Source organism: Condylura cristata, unplaced genomic scaffold, assembly GCF_000260355.1.
Source record: "Condylura cristata isolate star-nosed mole 26May11 unplaced genomic scaffold, ConCri1.0 scaffold00014, whole genome shotgun sequence".
In the NCBI taxonomy this organism is placed as follows: domain Eukaryota; kingdom Metazoa; phylum Chordata; class Mammalia; order Eulipotyphla; family Talpidae; genus Condylura; species Condylura cristata.
Genome location: NW_004567115.1, coordinates 10,700,464 through 10,714,874, shown reverse-complemented (window position 1 = coordinate 10,714,874; position 14,411 = coordinate 10,700,464).

The following is a 14,411-nucleotide window of genomic DNA, read 5'->3' as shown; positions in this document are numbered from 1 at the left end:
TATTTTCTCGCCTGGTCCATTATACTCCTGCTATGAGTGACACCATCCGGTATTTTTCTTTCTTTTTCTGGCTTATCTCACTAAGCATGATCTTTCCCAGCTCCATCCAAGTAGTGGCACATATTTTTAACTAATATTCTTTTCCTTTTTTCCACTGAAGAAATGGTGAGAAAGAAGTCATTTCTAGAAACTGGCAAAGAATCTTATGGAGCAACCCATCAGAAAATAATGGAAAACACCTTTTTATAGTACTCAGTGACTATAATGAAGCTAACTGGAGAATATTCATCATCTGTATGCATACACGCAATAGACTGGTGTTTGAATTTATTTAGACAATTAAAATCTTATTTCTATCAATGTAATGTCATGACACACTACTAAATATTATAAAATAAGTTTCCTATGCATCTCCTAATCCACATGCTCTCCTGAAGATGGTATTTTAAAATATTTTATTCCACATATATAATGCTGTGATTATTGTCCTCTGTCTTCATGGATCTACTTTACAAAGCATTTTCTGTAGTCACTCCTGTGTTGGTAGTTAAGACTTAGCTTTTGTTTGCTTCTAGCATCACCACGCTTTACCTTGCAAAAATTGTTAGAATATCATTGTTCCTGTGATGACTATATAGCTGCTGTCCACAGTCTCTGTCAGTTCCCCAACCCTCTGCTGACCCCATCAGGCCCCACTGATGGCCAGGGTCTGAGGGAGATCATTCTAGGATTTTCTCTCACTGTTACTTCTATGGAGCACCATGTCTTCCCTTTTTTTTTTTTTTTTGTTTTCTCTTACTGTTCAGTCAAAACATGTCCTCTAGTATCTTCCTAAGATAGAAAATGTGTAAGTGAAAATGAATTTGAGCCCTGTGTAAGATATTTTTATTTTACCCTGATGATTCATTGGTAGTTTACTTATTAATATTCTTCCACACTGAAAACCTTTCTGTCGGACTGTTGAAAGCATTGCCTTACTGTTAAGCATCCAATCTTGTTTGGAAGTGGGAGGTTTTTGGATTTTTATTGCTTTCAGTGTGATATGTTTGTTTTGTTTTTTAAGGATGTTCACTTTATTTGACCCAATACTTTAGAATGTCACGATAAAATGTGCTTTCTATTCCATCATTGTTCTTTCTCAGTGGAGTTTTTAATTCTGGAGACTCTATGTCCTTCAGTTCTTTTATACTTTCTCTGAGCATCTTTTCTATTTCTTTTGTTTGGTTTCATGGGATATCCTGTGCTAATTCTCTAATTTACTCTTTATTTTCTCTCTTACTTTAAATTCTTTATCTTTTGCTCTATTTTTCTAGGGCAGCTTCTTGATTTTATATTGGTTGCTTTTACTGATTAAAGAAATGTTGGTTATCACATGCTTTCTTTTTTCCAGAGAAGGAATTTTTTTTGATCACTTTATATTTTTCCTGTCTCTGAGATATTTTATCTTTCAAGTTTCCTTTTGTGCTCCTGCTGTTATTGTTTTGGTAATCCTTGAGTTCTTTTTTCCCTTTATTTTCTTCTTATTTTATGTTTTCCTTGTTCTGGTGCCTCTGTTTTGGATTGGAGCAAATAGCTAAGGCCAATTAGCAGCCCTGTGTAGTGGGGGTGAGGCTTCTCCACTGGTCATCCTTATGTGGTATAATCAGAGGGTGAGCCAGTCACCTTATGGGGGAGCCCCCAAACATCAATAGCTGGAGCTCATTCTCCGGACTTGTTGATTTCCTCTAGAGAATAATCTTCCTATTTCTTGCCAGGACACCTGGTCCTGATAGTGAGATAGGAGGGCCCCATAGTTCAGTATATAGGTCTCCATCTAATCCTCTGTTTTCAGCTTTACACCTAATCCCTGACCTCTGAGCTGAAGCTTCTGCTTTATCTTCTTCAGAGAATAAACCTCCTGTCTCCTGCTGAGGGGAGGGGATTGAGATGGTGCCTGCTGCCTGAGATGGCTGTGGGGGCTTGATGATCCAACTGCTCTTTGTATAGATTTTCAACAACTTCATGGTTTTCAGCCCTGTATCTCAGCCCAGCTTCCAAAGTACTTGGTGCTTTGAGAGGTCTCTACATCCGACTCTGCAGGGGAAAGTGGCTGTCTTCCCACCGGTATCACTCCTCTCTCTGCAGGCACAAATATATTCATTCTGTCCCTCTGGACAGTTCCCACCCATCAGTCTGCTTTTTGACTTCCAAAACCTGTTGAAACTGGATTCTTCTGGTCTTTTTTAGTTGACAATTTTATTTATTTATTTTCATTAGGTAGGTTTGAGGAGGGGAGGTGATCCATGTAGTAGCTAATCCACATGTTTGATCAAAGCAGAGTCTAGGCTCATTTTCTTTTTCATAAGCTGCTGTGTGTTCAGACTGATGGATGAGGACCTAGTTAACTGGAACAGGTAAGTCTCACTTTCTGGGATCTCCTAAAGTTCTAAGTCCAGAAAGCCTCCAAGAGGGAAGCCTTAGAGTAAGTTATGCTCTTTTGCTCAATCAGCCTGGTCTTTTTCTTCTACTACCTTTGAACCTCAGTGCCCAAGTCTAAAGCCAAGACTATCTGGTGAAATATCTGTGGGTTTGTTTAGGAGTTAGGCAAACTCATTTCTCTTCTCACTGATGGGATTTCACCACAGCCTAGATCTTAACCAGTACTGCACTAAAAAAACAAATAACAATAAAAGATCCTGACTTAGGAGACCTTTGTATTCTCTGACATATTCAAAGCTTCACAAGAAAAACTTAAAAATTATCCCAGGAAGTTTTCATGTTAAGAACATTAGAAATAGCTTCCTTCCTACCACTTTAACTGGGAAAATAGATAAAGGAGCCTAAGAAAAGAGAAAATGAGAGAAGAGATTTCGGCAGCTCCTGGCTGTAACCATCCTAAGTAGCATCTTGGTTTCATAAGTACCATTTTAGCATAAATTATCTCATGTCTAGCTTGTCAGTTTGGATAATCTTGGCCCCAGAATGGATTCAGGGGGTCTTAAATGATCTGGCTTGACTCTACACAGAGCCTGAATTTGCAGATAATTGCCAGAGCTCTTTTGGCTGGGTGAACTTGTTATCAATTGCCTTTTTCAAAGTCGGCACTAACATAATCATTCCCATGAGCAAAACCCATTACAAACCTTAACTTGGGGAGCATAAACACTTTTCAGTGCTGGTTAACAAGTGTGTAAGATTTCATCATTGCTACATCTGGAAGGGCTATGGGGAGTCAGAGATGTTTTAGGGGAATTCCTGAGTGTCTAAATTCAGGCCTGAGTTGGGGGGTCAGATTCCTTGGTTGGGAGGCATGAACTCTGGCCACTGGGGATCACTGGTGTGCCCTACCCTATGCTGCCTGCTGGGCAGAGATGTCATGGCCTCAGGCATTACCAACAGCCCAGTGACATTACTGTCTGGTCTGCCACAGTACTAACCAAGCCAGTTCTTCCTATGTTGATTTGCTTTATCATCTTTGGAATGATCTTTTATTTAAAAAATCTCAAAAAGGCTGAAATAACTATCAATCATTAGTGGAAAGTGGTGGCCAAACAGGCCTGGCTTCTGGCCAGGCCCCACTGTTTCTAAGGGTTTTTGCAAATATTAAATGATACAACTGTAAAATTAATTTATAAATAGAAAAGCAGAATAGTGACATACCAAACATTCATGTTAACATTAAATCTATCAATCAATCATCATCTCTAGTGCAACTTAGGTAAGATATGACATAGCTATCTAGCTTAAGCTCACATATTTAATGTTTTACTGCACATCTTCATTTACTGTCCCGTATTATCACTCAACATCTCAAGCAACTCTGTCCCTGAAATTGCCCAGCTTTGTGTTCCCTGTCTCAGTGGTAGTTTATCTTTTGTTTTCCAAGCCTGGATACACACTTGATTCTTCCTTTCTTCTTAATTGTTATATCCCATTAAAAAAGACCCTGTTGATCATACTTAGTGAAATGAACCAGACAGAAAAGGAAAAATACTGGATGGTTTCACTCATAGCAGAAGTATAAAGGGCCAGGGAGAAAATAATAATAATAATGAACTATATACCAGAGACATTTTATGGGGGTGGAGTGGGGAAAGGGGATCAAAAATGGGGGAGGGGAGTACATTGGACTATGGTGATGGCACATGGGTGATTTGGTGATGGGAAGCCCACGGGGATTACAACTGAGATGGGAAAAGGCACAAAAAGATGCAAAAATAAACTATTATATTATTTAAAAAATAACAAGAGAGAAAGAGAAAAAGAGACCCTGTTGATTTCTCTTCCTGGATATCATTCTGTTCTATTCCTTCTTTTTATTCTCTGTGGCTGTTGCCTTAGGTCTTTTCAACTGACAGTCACAGGCGCCTCCATTCTGGTTTCCTTATGCCCAGTGTTTGACCATTTTCTTTTTCAGTCCACCTTCCAGGCTCTCACCTGAGTGATCTTTATATATCTGATATAACTTAACTTTGAATCACTCTTAATCAAGTTCTATCTATGCCATGAAACTATAATTAAACAATATTGCATCTATTCTTCAATCTCAATCTTTTAAAGAAAATTATTAATTTTATATGTATATTTTTCATCATTTTTCATTTTGTACATTTTTTCATATCATTTGTAAACCCGGGGCTTCCCAACACCACTTCACCCGTGTGGCACCACCACAGTCCCCTGTGCTCTTCCTTACCCAGTGGGTGTCCTACTAAAAGCAGATTCAATGCTATTCCAATGAAAATTTCAATGACATTTGACAAAGAAATAGAACGAATACTGATGAAATTCATCAAAAATCCTCGAATAGCCAAGGCTTTCTTCAATCACAATCTTATTTTGAAACCCTTGGTGAACAATATCACTTTTACAGAAAGTAAAAAGAATATTACTTTTACAGAAGGGAGAGGAGGTGATGGTTGTGTCATACCCAACAAAGTAATTATTCCTAAAAATCTCCTGTAAACACCTACCGCTGTCCCTGCATCCATCTCCCCACTCGTAGAAGGCTGTCTGGAATCTCTTTTGAACTGTTAGCAAATAAAGGCTAGTACAGAAAATAGTGTTCACAGTCACCCCTTTCCCTCCTCCTCAGGAAATCTCAGAGGGGCTGGATCTCCATGCATCACAAATCTGATCAGTTAAAAAAAGCCAAAATTCTTTGATGGTTTCCTTTTGCTCTCTGGACAAAGTCCAAACTGGTTTAGGAGATACTGTCTAGCCTGACCTTTCCTTTTGCTCTCTTCAAACCCGAAGTGTTGAGTGAAACACTTAAATCTCCAGAAACATGCCTGGTTCTCTCAGTCTACATCTTATATGCTGTTGACACTCCCCGCTCCCCCCCCCCCCCCCCAGATTTTCCCTTCTTTCTACCTGTTCTTCAAAACTCTACTCAGGTGTCTCCTCATCCAGGAAGTCTTCCCCTGCCACAAACCTAGGCTAGAGTCATGTGCCATTCTCCTGTCTGTGTAACATTGGGTTGCTTTTGCTTCTCTATGAGTTGTGTGGGAACACAAACGGTGTCACCCTCATCTCTGGGTCCCCTGTGCCTGATACAGGATAGACCGCAGGTCTCTGAGTAGACACTCAGACAGTTGATGAGCACTGATCTGGAAGCTTAAACCAGACACATTTAAACAAAGCAACTGTTCTAGAGGGGCTCAGTGGTTCTGCATTTCAAAAACCACTCAGGTCATTGTAGTAAGTGAAGTGTGGCCCACTCTGTCAGGCAGAGTGACAGGCAGGACGGTGAAGCTGAAAGTAGCCAATTTGTGATGCAGCTACCGAGCAAAGACATGGCAGTGTGGGCTGAAGCAGCTGTCTGGGCAAGGCCGTGGTAGTGCAGGAGCTGTGATGTTTTGGGGTCATGTGTTTTGACAGGCAAAAAAAGTTTTAAAAATTGACCTGTGATTATGAAATTGTATTTATTGTTTGTCACTTTTTAGCCTGCATTTAGTATTTCCATTCCTCCTCCCATCAGTGACTTGGTTTTCTGTAATTTCAGTTGCCTGCATCACAATTTTTCACATCCTTTCTGCAGACTTCTTGTTTTTCCAAATTATTTATGCTCAGGTTCCTCTTTGCATCTTCCTTTCATCCTAGCCTCGCCAAGGAATGAGTGGGATCTTGTGCAAAGTGAAAATGTGGAGCCTTGTTCAAAAATTATTAAGAATTTCAAAACAGCTATAGCAGAACATGAAGCCCAACACGGGGCATTTTCAGTACAGGGCCCTGTCTGACTCTGGGTGGCATGACTATGAAGACTTTCTACCCTCATCATTTCAGTTACTGAAAGTGTACTATATGCCAGCCTCTGTGCTCAGCACTGGAGATCACCTAGGAATGAGACATGGTTCTGCCCACTGATGGCAATAATGCAATAAATACAGAGAAGATAATGGCAATGGGGATAAAACCACACTTAATGTTTTATCCAAAAGCAGTTTTACAGCCATGACATCTGACTGAGAGATGCTAAATGAGCTACTGGTTGTTGCTAGCCATTCAGTGGTGTTGTGGTGTTGAGTTTAAGCACAAGTTTGTTTCTCTTCTACAATTTTGGCCTTTTTTCTTGCCTTGCCATCCCCCAAGCTATTAGTTTCACTCTAGTGACCTGAGTTTCCCTGGAGGAGTCTGGAGATTTTCCTTTATTCTGCCTTCTCTCTTTTATATAAGAGAACCCTTCCCCTGCCTCTTTTGTGAGCCTCTGTCTGAGTCCTTGGCTCCCTTTGCTTTGCTGGGTGAGTCCCACTGCAGGGGACTTCCGGTCTGGTTGACATTCATGCAGTACAGTTACAACCCGGTATTGTACATTTTACACACCGCGGATGCTTTGGAAGCAGTGGTTATACCAGGGTGAGTCTGACAATAGCAGCTGCCTCTTTTATTTATATCATTAGTTCATCTTAGTGCTCCCTTTTCATGTCATGTCCAAACTTCTCAAAAACCTTTCCATCCGCCTACAGGGAGAGCTGAGCCAAGTTGGTGCATGCTCCCACATCTGAGCCTTCTGGTCACAGGGATATCCTTCCACTCTTTCTTGCCTACTCTAAGGATGTGTCCCTGTGAGGTAAGCACTTTACATTGCAAAAATACTGTTTAAATATTGGAATAAAATATTCCTGGTAAGAAGTGCAGATGCTTCATAAAAGACTTTCTGGAGCAGTTTATCTCAGAAACAGTTTAGAATGTACAGGCTTCATGTGTGGTAAAGGCTGTAAATTTCAAATAACCCCTGCCCAGCAGCTACTGCTGGGGACACCTAACTGGAGGGAAGATGTCTGTAGGAGCTGGGAAGAAAGCTACTTTCACTGAAGAATAGTATGAGTATTAGAATTTTCACACATAAACAGCATGAGTTTTCTTTTTTTCCTGCTTCTGCCAAGTGAACAAAAGAGAAGAAGAAAGAGAGGGAACTAGAGAGCAGTTACTTCTTTAACCTTCTGATGGTTCCTTCCCATGACCGAGAAAGACGTCTGGGAGGCAGACTCACCAGCAGTTGTAGGATCTGGTTCAGAGGGACGTAGGATTCATTCTGAATCCTCAAGAGATGTTTCCCAGGTCTTAATGGGTTTGAGCCTTAGAGAAAAGTACAGGGCAAATTAGAAAGGGGCGGCACTTCCAACTGGTGCAGGGGGTAAAGTCATAGAGTTACCAAGCTCTAGCCAACCACTGCAACCTGAGTTCTAGTCAGGGCCAGTAACTAATCCACATGGCGCAGCAGACCTCTCCTATCTCACCCTCTCCTCCCCTCAGCAGTGTATGTTAGTAGATTTTCCTGTTCTGCTTCACAGTTCTGGTAAATCTGCTCACTCACTCCTGGCATCTCTGGCTTACTCCCCAGTTCTTGTGTGCATAATAAAATAAAAATAATTTTTTAAAAAAGGGCCAAGACATCCCCTCTACACTCATGGCTCCACCTCCCTTTCCTCTGGTCAGTTATCTTTAGCCGTCAGAACCCAGACATTCTATCTCTCCTGTCTTCTACTTTGTGCCATTGTTGTCTGTGGCCAGAATGTCTCTCCCTGACGCAGCAAATTCACAGGCCTGTCTGAGTCTCTGCCTGACAGTGTCTTCCTACCCAGCTGGGCCATATGGCTTATTCCTGGCTGCCACTAGGTGAGGGGGGGTGCCTGTGGGGCCGGGAAAGGCCTAGGTATGCATTTTGACTAAGTTTAACTAAGTTTTACCATTAGTAGCTGTGGGACCAGTGGACATGACCCTTATCTTCATCTTGGCTGTGATGAGTGGATAATCATGGCGTCTCTAAACAAAGAGGTGAAGGATCAGTAGGCTGACTTATTTGAAGCAACCAGCCAGTGACTGGGTCCAGTAAATGTTTAGAAACCAACACAACCTGAATCCATGTAACACTACATTGATTTCATGTTGCACTGTGCATGCAGCATTTTTCTCCCTTTACTTTGAGAGTGCTGAGAATATTGTTTTTAATCAAATTGTTCCCTTCACTATCACTTTCTTTGCCTTACTAAATAAGCAAAATATTTACTATTGAAAATATTTCTTAATCCCACACTCATGAATCTTTGTGCAAATCCCTAAAGGAGATGGAAAAAAGTAAGTACTCTTGTGATTTTTCTGAGGAAGAAGTTGAGTATTGATTAGGTATGTGCCCTTCAAATGATCCCACAGAGTGTGGCAGAGTAGGGGAGGAACACAGGCCTCAGGTCTCCATACCAGGCCATGCCTGAGCCTCCCAGCTGTGCCATAGCTCCTATGGGCCCTGCAGCACCTCTTCTGCCCCTCAGCTCTGCTGTGGTGGTTTTTAAGGTCTTGAAACTGCATGTAAGGGATCATCAGATCCCACAGACCTCCTCTCTCTCACCTGGCAGGACCCTGCCATCTTGGTGACAAGCTGTGACCATCCTTGGCAGGCTGCAGGTATCCTCAAGCAGAGAAATGGGAATGTTTAAGGACTGAGCTGTCACCAAGCCCTGGTGAAATGGCTGAAGATACACAGCCCCTTTCCCGGGGGCCTTCATTCCCTTGGGCCACAGACCCATGCTCCTTTCTGTCTCCTATCCTACCTGATTCCTCATTTAGGGAAACCCTATTTCCCTACCTGTTTTATCTTGGCAATTATAAACAACATTGGGATGATTAGCTATCAGAGCATATTTTAAACTATTTCCTTAGATATCAGAGTTTTTCACCTGTGTGGTGTTCTATCCCCATGTGGATTGGGGCATGGGTTTAGGCCAGGCACATTTAACATGCATTTTCCTGTGGGGGAAATCATATTGAGAACAAGGATGGGTCATATCAAGACTAAGATCAAAATAGAAAATGATCTACACACCCCTTGGGGGACAGTAAAACCATTCTTTCAGTTTCCCACCCCATGCCAGGGCTGTAAGGATTTAGGTCGTTGCTGGAGAAGAAAGGAAAATAGGGTATATTAGTTTTCTGTTGCTGCTGTAGCAAACTTTTGCCACAACTTATGGTTTAAACCCACAGACTTTATGGTTTAAAGCATCACAAATTGTGCCCTCCTTGGTGGTGCAGCAGGTTAAAGCACAGTACTAAGAAGCTAAAGCCACTTCAGTACAAGTTTGATTTCTGCCCCAGAGGTGACCCACATGGCGCGGCAGATCTCTCCTGATCTGCCCACTGCTCCCCTTAGCAGTGTACTTGGTCAGTTCGCCTGTTCTGCTCCCAACTCTGTCTCTGGTGAAGCCGCTTACCCCTCCCTGCACACCTGTGGCCTATGCTCCAGTTCTGCATGCATAAATAAATAAATTAAAAAAAATCACAAATTACTTTCCTTAAAGTCGTGATGGGCATAACTTTAGACCCAAGATATTGAGGGTACTGTATTATTTTTGTAGGCTTCAGCGCACGGTCAGTTTCATTTTCTTTTTCAGTTTCTATAGGTTACATATATTTCTTGGTTCACAGCCCATCACCCCCACATCTAGTTCCATCTTAACATTATCTCTAACTTTGATTCACCTGCCTCTGTTTATAACGACTATGATTAAGTTTTCTAATCATATCACTCAGGATAATCTCCCCATAACAATATTCCTAATTTAACCACATTTATGGGTTCCCTTTTGCTGTCTAAGGGAACATATTCATGAGTTCATGGGATTAACTCACAAGGGCCTTTGATGGGCATTATTCCCCCTATCAGAGTCCACCATCTGGTCATCTGAAATTCATGTCCATCTCACATAAAATATATTTCCCCTCCTCCAGTATCCCTCAAAGTTTTAACTCTTTGCAATAACTACTCAACATCTAACATTTCATCGAAATGCATTTAGTTTAGAAACTCCAAGTGTTACCTTTCAGATCATCTAAAAGAGGTATAGGTGAGATTCTGAGTATGATCTGTCCTGGGACAAAATTCTTCTCAATGCTTGGGCCAGTGACACTAGAAAGCATGTTATCTGTCTCCCAGATACAATAGTGGAACAGTCAAAGGCTAGCAGACATTCCTATTCAAAAACAGGGAAAACAGAAAGAGGAAGTCTCCTCTCTCAATAAGATTTGAAATCCAAATGAGCAAACTACAAATGTTTTTATTCTTTAAAAAAAAATTGTGTATGCATACAAGAACTGGGACATGTAGGCTAGAGGTGAGAGGATTAGCCAGAGACAGAGTGGGGAGCAGAGAAGGCGGATCTACCAAAGTACACTGCTGAGGGGAGCAGTGGGTGAAACAGGAGAGGTCTGCTGTGCCATGACGGTCACTTCCCTGGCTGGGGATTGAAATCATGCTGCAGATCACCTCATAGTGTTGATTCGTTTTTCTAAACAGCTCTTCCCTTGGTTTTTCTCTTTCTTTTCACACTTTATTATAACAAGCAAGCAGAGACCAAGTCATATGTTCTGGAAATCTCAACTAAATATCCAAATTCATTACTTTAACACCTGTGCCACCAAGGATGGCCCAAACTACAGAAGGTTTTGGAGCTAATAATAATCACAGAGGAATAATCCTCTGTGATTCAAGATTCTTTGGGCTCTCAACTCTGATCTTTGTGATCGAAGCTCTTCCCACTGAGTTAGCTTTTCTTTTTCTGAAGGGCAATGCATGCTTGCATTTGAGTAGTCTTCTATCTGTAGAAATGTATGTATTTGGCAGCCTTCTTTCATTTCATCTATAATTTGTCCCTTTCAGTCCATACTGCTGCTACTGGTTTGCTGATAGAGGATTCTTAAAAACGTTGTGCATCTCCTGATATATTACAGGCATTCACTCCATTAGATGAGATGCTCGCCAACAGATTTCCCCTACATGTTCCAACTCTTTTCCTGGCTTCTGCAGAGATGGCAAGAGGGGATTCATAAAACACATCACTAATCTCTTTAAGAATCCTCTGCACAACTGAATATTTTTACCTTTTGTTCTGGATGCTAGAAAACCGTTTTCCAGCCATTTTCAGATGCTTCCCTGACAGTGAATTTCCTAACACATTGTCTTTTGAAGTCTGGATAGACAAGAGTTTTCCAAATCGTCAAATTCTGATTCATTTTTCTAAACAGCTCTTCCCTTGTTTTTTCTCTTTCTTTTCAGACTTTATTATAACAAGCAAGCAGAGACCAAGTCGTATGTTCCGGAAATCTCAGCTAAATATCCAAATTCATTACTTACACATTTTGCTTCCTATATAATCTCAGGACACAATTCAACTGTTTGGGCTTATTATTTATATAATGAGAATCCATTTTCTTCCAATAAGACATTACTCATTTCCTTCTGGGCTCTTATCCGAGCACCTTTAAAATTAATTTTTACACCAACATTCTGTTTATGAAGATTTAGAAATTCTCTAAGATAATACAGCTTTTCTCCACCGTGCTATTCACACCCTTTTATCACCTACTAACAAAATCTTTAACATTTATATTTTAACCTACAACTGCTTCAAGGAAATGTAGACTTTTTTCAAATATCAAACTCCTTAAAATTCTTCCATCCTCCTCCTATTACTTAATTCCAAAGCCACATTCACATTTTTATGTATTTTCTACAGCAGCATTCCACTTTCAGGTACCAGAATATGTATCAAATTCTTAATGTTGCTGTAACAAATTATTATAAATTTAGTGGCTTAGAATTTCACAATTTTTTAGAATTTCGAAGTCTGAAAATTAAGGCATTGGAAAAACCATGCTCATTTTGGGTAGGTTACAGAGGAGAATTCATTTCTAGTTTATAGATGCCACCCGTGGAATCCTCTCTGAATTTGATGCGATCTCTCTACCACCACTGCCCTTTCCCCTGCTTCTCAGCCCCCATCCCCGGCCCACAACCCCTGCCAAAGAGTTGAGTTTTAAATTGGGTGCCATTGGTCCTTTAAGTGGACAGGTGTAGTTTTTCCTTTGGAGTGGAAGTGGGATTCAGAAGCTAGGTTAAAATATAATGTTATCCATCTGAAACCGGTACAAGGTTATAAATCAATGTTAATTCAATAAAAACAAATCTAAAAAAGATGGGCAAAGGATCTTTTGGGAGTGATGAAAATGTTCTATAATGGATTTTGGTAATGGTAGCACATTTTTCTGTGAATATACTAAAACTACTGAATCTAAAACCATCTATCTATCTATCTAACATCTATCTATCTATCTGGATAAATGAAGAATATTGCATTATGATACACCTGATTTTCCTCATTGCTGTGACTTAATAAAATCTGCCACATGTATGTTTCTACCTTGTACTCCAGAAAGATGTACCAACTGGTGCTTCCTAAAGACACTGAATGCTTGCCCCTTTCTCTTGGATTCCTGCCAACAGTAACCACTGATTTTCTTTATCTCTAACAATTTGATAGTGGAAAATGATACATAATTTTTGCTATAGTTAGAACTTACTGAGTTATAAGTAAAGTTAAATATCTCTTTCATAATACTTGAAATATATTTGAATATGATAGGTATTTCATACTTTCTTTTCTGTTTTTAGAAAACTGTATATGCAGATGCTTCTTTAGTGAAAGGATGGGCCATACATACCTTGTGGGTCATGTAGGTAAGTTCTTTCCAGTGGTATGAGTGCGAGTGATATGTGCTTCTTCACTGCCCTGTGGAATTAGCCACAGAATAACAACCAGACTAGCATGGAGCCATGAGTTGAAGGTGGTGACTTCTCCAATATGATGAAGGACCACTGTCCTAACTACAGTATGAGCAAGACTTAGTTTTCCTTTTGTTTGGAGTATTTTACTTTACCTTATACAGTTCTATATATTGTCATATATTTTAAATCAAGTTCTCCCTCATTGAACAGAATCCTTGCTTAGTCATCTCTGTAGCCTCATGGTATGGAACAGATTTCCAGTAAACAAAATTTGAATGGATGAATGAATGAGTTAGTTGTATGTTTACTTAAAAGCATCTCACTGCTTCTCCTACTTTAGTTCTCAGAGATACTGTTCTTATTACGAGGGAAAAAAGGGGAACTAGCATATGAATTACATGTTAACACTCAAGCCAATTCAAAGATATATTTCTATTTATAAAAGATGATCCATTTCCTTACCTGATACTTCAGAGATCAGAAGGTGTTGATTGTAAGGTGTTGATTGTATAGTCTCTTGACTTTCTAGGTGATGAGGAAGAAAATAGCTCTGGATGATTGTTTATCATGGATTGACCATTACCACTTCAAATTGAGTTCATGTGAAACTTCAGGCCTCCTTCCTAGAAAAGAGTAATTTTTTTTATCCCATACTAGAAGTTAAATGGACTCAGTGAGATCCAAAGAGCTTAACAAATCCTCTGCTTTGTCACAGTGAAGACCTTTGCCTAATGCAAGGTCTTATCCTGCAGATTGCTTGGGGCCAGAAGATAGCTTGGTTAATCTAAGCTGCTCCTACTTCCCTACAGTGTTCACTGAACTGGAATTTTTTTTTTTGTCTGTGAATAAAATGGACCAAATCTGGGTTGGTTGCCATGGTGACTATATCAGAAGCCTCTGGGCGCTCTATCTTGCTCTACTGACAGTTCCTGTGCACTAAACCCCCTGTGGGATGTGGGTGCCTCAATTCATAACTTTGTGGAATCACCTTTCCAGGAAGGTAAAGTTTGTTAAGAAAAGATTGGTCAGTTTTTAAGGGAAGTGGGTTCTGATTACCCTTTTTGGGATATGGCTGTCTATGCTTTTGGCTTGTTTAGATGTGATTTTATGGACCCTAGTTAACTTTTTCCTAGCAAAATTCCTCTGGACCAGGGAAGGGATCCTGACTTCCTCATTTCTTTCATACATAATCAACTAAAGTTTTGTAAACTCAGTCCTCAGTAGGGTTGGAATTCTATGATTAGCCACATAGAAGCAAATTCCTTCCTCGTTGATTCAAGCATTTCTTCCCAAGGGTCTGCCTGTGGCTGGTCAAGGACACTCTGAGGAGGCCTCTGGGGCTCTTGGCTCAACTCTCTTGGGATTGATAAATAGTCTT